A 5,672-nucleotide genomic window follows, 5' to 3' on the forward strand; every position below is an offset into this window, starting at 1 on the left:
GGCCTGATGTTAACAGGCCACACTTGTAGCCAATAAAGAAGAGTGTTATAAAAGAGTGGATTGGTTGGTTGGGGAGAGCTGGAGTCAGTTGGTGACTGTGAGGATAAGGAAGAGTCAGTGCCTAGAGGAGATGCATACAAGAAACATCAAGGAGGTATGAAACTCTAGCAATAAGGAACCTTTGCAATATAATGATAATAGAACCTTTGTATTGTAATGACAACAAAGATATTCCCAAAATGGTTTAAAAACAAGATTCAGCAGTGCCAAGCTCTTGCAACTCTGTTTTAGATAAGTGGGAGTTAAAGAAGTGCATGACACCTGAAAATTAGGCTATAATTTGCCTGGAGGCATAAAACTCAGGTGTCCTAATACATAGTTTGATGACTCAGGCAATTGTTCTTTGATTTGAAACAAATGCTTGAAAGCAGTGTGGAAGGTTGGTTTACAGATCTTCAAACATTCTCTGAAATCAGTTGCTATAAAGATAAGGGTTGAAAATATAAATCAAGTGTTTTTGATTGATTTCATGACCTTGATAAGTTTCCTTATTAATTGAATAAAATGTCAGCTCAATATTGCAGAAGAGGAAAAAAAATAGTAGTACCATAATAATGTTAGATTATTTTTGCTTTTATTCTTGTATAGAACATGCTTCAAATAGTAAATGTCCTATGCTCAACATCTTGAGTTTTGTCTCCAAGGGGAACAAAAAAAATCTGTTCCTTTGTACAGTGTTAAAAAAACCTCTCCAAACCATTTCCATTTAGTTTGTGTGCAAAAGAGACTTCCAAGAAGTAACCTTACTTTGTGAAGGCTGTTTGGGATTCTGTATAAATGCATTTGGGAGTTTAAATCTATTTGCAAAAAAACCAGATGGATTCTGTAGCTAAACAGTATTTTCCACAAAAAGCTTCTACTGGTCAGCATTTAATCTGGCATACAGCCTCTCTGCTAAATGACAGAAAATACTGCTTTTGGGCACAGTCCCTTAAGCACCTGACACTCACAGTAGGTTTGTTTCATTTTGACTCAAAAAATAGGAAATATAAAAAATATACTTATTAACCTACCATTTTGCTTATGCAGCCTGTCACTGTTTAAACTGCTCCTTTAACAGAAATTCTCTTACCCACCTGGCAATGGTGCATAACTTTTGACTGCTCAAAAGTTGTCTGTCAATGAAGAGATGCACACAAATACTCTTTCTACTCCTCTTTCATACATGACCTAGGGCCTCTTCAGGCTATCAGGCCCCCAAACACCCTGAGGCTCTGACATAAATATTGGGGGGAAAAAAGTTCAACTTTATTTGAACTATGGTAGGAAACTTATAGCTCCTGGGTCTGGATTTAAAAAATGCTGTTACCTCTGTGGTTTTAATCAATGGAGAAAGGATTTTTGCAGAGTGTAGGGGAGAGGCAGTGATTGAGAACTTATGTAGTTGTGTACCAGGCAAAAAAGAAAAAAGGTACTTAAAAGCAGTAAATTAAAAATATACTTACATTATTCAAGAATTCAAAACTGTTAAAAAAATTAACTAATTGATTAATTAGTTCAATTAAAATGCAACTAATTAAATTTGCTTTTTATAAATTTTTCCCATGTAATTTTTTTATTGCAACTTTGTCTTGTACACATTTCTCTCATATTCTTCTCTCACCCTCCTGTTCATCAGTTAGGAAAGGACTGTACAATTTAGAAAGATGCATGATGGCTGTACATTGCTGTTTGTTTAGCAACAGATTTGATTAAAAAGCTTGTAGCTCCCCAAGGCCTAGCAGGTCTTCATTGTCCCCATACCTGCAGCTGAGTCCTCCTCACTTGCACTAATTCAGTACTCTTTAAACTGGAACTATGAAATTTTGTGATTAGAAAATAGCAACAGAAAACTATCAAATCAAAGGACTTAAGTTCTCAAAATGGACCTGCCATTAACAGAATAGTAGAATAAAATAAAGAATTTGAAAAAAAAATAAATAGGGAAAGAACAATTGTAAACTGAGTCTAATGTATGCAACTTAAATTTCCACTGAGCTCTTTTATATATATATGCATATATGGTGTATATGGTACAGGTGCATATATATACAAAAAATAGATATTAAAAAATGTGTGTGTGTGTATTCACTGTTATGAATTCAGGAGAACTTCAGCTGAACAGAAACAGACTACAGTCATTCAAGCAGGGAGGAAGCCAGATGTGAGGACTTGATAGATCCAAATTTGTGGAAATCTGCCAGGGGTTACTTCGTTTCATAGCTAGGCAGAGCTTTATGTGCATTCACGGTGATTTCTGTAGAGTATAAAGGAAGCTGTTCTCACTGCATCTAATTCCTTGGCGGAGGTATTTGCTCATCCTCCTTCAGAGGGAGAGTGCCATCTACTGAAGCATTCCTTTACACAGCTCCCTTGAGCCTTGTCCCACTCACGGATTGACAAAATCCATTCAAAGGGGTTGTAAAACTGAACAAGGTTTTAAAAGGAAAAGCAGCTGCTCTAGATGTGGATCTCTGCTGTAAAGCACCAGCTGCATGTAAAGAACCAGGCCAAAGATGGTAAATACAACCACTGACTTGTGCAAGCTTCTGCTCCAGCTTCTGAAGAGATTAAAGACAATTTCACTCTGGGGCTTCTTCATTCCTAATAAATCCTTGGAACTGAGATTATATTACCATTTTGTAATTCTTAGGAAGGGCATTTCCTGGTTTTCCCACCAATTCCTCCTTCCTGTGTAATGCTCACAAGGTGTACAACTAGTCAGCCAATTTACTGAACAATGAGAACACCTGATAGAAGTCACCAAGAGTCTGGCTTGGGCCAGTGATGACACAATATTATTGTGATGCTTTGTCTTACTGTATTTTCCCATTTGTCTTGAGCTTCATATTTCATTGTAAGTTTTCTGGACTGCTGCTGTATTCAAAGAAAGCAGCAGTTTGTGTCATGCCCAGAGCTACTGTCTCCTATGATAATAATAAGCACATAAAAATTGAAATATTTTGTTGTTTTTTATTGATTTGTAGCAAAAGATAGTATCTTTAAAACATCAAAGGCAGCTCAGAGGTGCCCATGTACCTGAGAGATTTGAACAAATTGTATAAAAAGGAAGTTAAATTTCACAAGGTAAATCACCAAAGTCATGGAGTCAAAGGAGACAGAAACCTGTCAGGTTGTGTTTCATGTGAATACCCTTAGAAAGACACTGGTTTGGTGTGTTTCAAAGCACAGGTGCCTGTCCTGATGCTTTTGCTACCAAGGGGCTCCACTGAAGAACCACAGAGCGCATAGCTCAAATGTCACATCTGGCAAGACAAGGAGTGAACAAAACTTTGAAAGAACTTCCATTATTTGCCATCAGGCAAATATATTTGAAACACTTTACAATATATTTTCAAAAAGTTTCACATTATAGTTTGTTTTTTCCATTTGGGCACATAGCATGTTGTCTTAAGCACAATAGAGAACTGAAAGAGTAGAAGTTTTTCTGTCCCAATAAGATAGATACCACGTATCTTATATCAGCTTACCTCCCGCAAATCTTTGTTGGTGCCAGTGGGATTGAGTGCACCCTCAGCAAGTTTTCCAACACCACCAGGCTGAGAGGTGTGGTCAGCACAGCAGAGGGAAGGGATGCCATCCAGAGGGACCAGGACAGGCTTGATGGGGGCCTGTATGAACCTTATGAATTTCAATAGGGCCGAGTGCAAGGTTCTGCACCTGGACGATCCAAAGCACAAGCACAGGCTGGCAGAGAATGGACTGAGAGCAGCCCTGGGGAGAAGAACTTGGAGTGGGGTGCTGATGGATGAGAGGTTAGACATGAGCCAGCAAAGGGAGCTCACAGCACAAAAAGCCAAGTGTTCTGGGCTGCATCCCAAGCAGTGTGGAAGTAGGATGAGAGAGACAATTCTGCTGCTCTGTTCTGGGCTCCCAACACAACAAGGACATGGACCTGCCCAAGCAAGTCCAGAGGACCAGGGGGCTGGAGCACCTCTCCTGTGAAGACAGGCTGAGAGAGCTGGGGTAGTTCACTCAGGAGATGAGGGAGCCCTGAGATGGAACAGCAGCCTGCCAGTACCGATGGGTAGGGGGCTGCAAGAGGGCAGGAGAGTGACTTTTTACATGTAGTGATGGGACAAGGAGCAATAGCTTTAAACTGAAAGAGGGTAGGTTTAGCTTAGATATTATGAAGAAATTCCCACTGTGGGAGTGGTAAGGCAGTGGCACAGGTTACCCAGGGAAGCTATGGATGCACCAGCTGTGGAACTGCTCAAGGCCAGCCTGGATGGGGGTTTGAGCAACCTAGTCTAGTGGAAGGTGTCCCTGCATGAGCAATTTGCAGAACCATGAAAAAACAGGTGTAAATGCAGCCAAGTCTCAGGACAGCTCTGAAAACCTTATAGGCCCTGGCAAATTGTCTTCCCTCACAGGTTCCTTATCACAGCTCAGAGCCTCTTCATTAAAAGTGCCTTATTGTTGGTTACAGCAAAAGCTGCACTTGTGTGTGCTGCACTTGAGGTATGGATCTGTTACCTCTATCTCTACAGAAAGGAAAACCTTAATAGGAGAGAGCATTTTGCTTCTCTGTAGGCCAGACTGTCCATCAGTTAACCAGTTTTTATTTCAGCATCAACTACTCACTGGTTGCTGCCTCCATAGAAGGCTACATTTCAAAAAATTTAATAGCCACAATAAATAGCCCTAACCAGTGCATCACTTTGCCTACACATGGAACAGCAAAACAGCATTTGGGGATTATGTCTGCTTCTCATCTTCCATGCCTTTTTCTTCCACCAGTTACTTTTTCGCTGCCTCCCAGTCATTGCCCCCAGAATTCACAAAATGCAAAATTCATGTTAAAATAGCATTGCCTTTTTTTTTTTTTTTTTTTTTTTTTTTTGTAGCGGGTTGTCTTATGTTTCTTGCCTCAAAAAATAATGGTCAATAGCCTTCTATAAAATAAATCAGCTGTGTAACATTCAAGAAGTCTGAATTACTCATCAATGCTCTCAAGTGAATGGTGTGATTCTTGGGGCTGTCCGTGCGCACGGCTGAGTTAGACTCGAAATGGGTCGCTTCTAACTTAGAATACTCTGTGATTCCGGGGACGTACAGCGCCTCGTGCATCAGGCAAAGGCTGCTCACTCGCAGCCCTCGGCTGCACCTTTATGGTGCTGCAGAAGCCTCTCGGGCGCGCTTTCTCCCAACGTGGCGCTGCTGTATCGCAACCAAGCGACGGCCGCCCGCCTGCTGCAAAAGGCGCTGCAGTAAAGCGCCGCGGCACCGCCATCTCCCAATGCCGCTGGATCGGAGCCGCTGCCTGCGCCGGGCCGCGCTCCGCACACAGCCCCGGCCGAGCGACTCCCGTGCGTTGATGCGCTCCCCGCCCCACAGGTAACCAGGCAACGGCGGGCGGGACCCTGCGCTCTCACCGCCCTTTGAGGAACATAGAAGCGCATAGAAGGAGACAGCTTTTAGCCGCGGCGGTGCGCGGAGAGCTGAGGCTCCAGCGGGCGGGACCCGGGGCCCCCGGGCGTGGGGCAGGCACACAGCCTGGCGGGGGCGAGCGGCCGGCAGCCGCCATCTTGCTTGCGGACGGGTACCCGAAACCAAGATGGCGCTCGGGCGTTGAGCTCGGGGCTGGCGCTTCCCCGCCCAGAGCGGAAGTG

The sequence above is a fragment of the Melospiza melodia genome, chromosome 3 (assembly GCF_035770615.1).
Source record: "Melospiza melodia melodia isolate bMelMel2 chromosome 3, bMelMel2.pri, whole genome shotgun sequence".
Taxonomy (NCBI): domain Eukaryota; kingdom Metazoa; phylum Chordata; class Aves; order Passeriformes; family Passerellidae; genus Melospiza; species Melospiza melodia.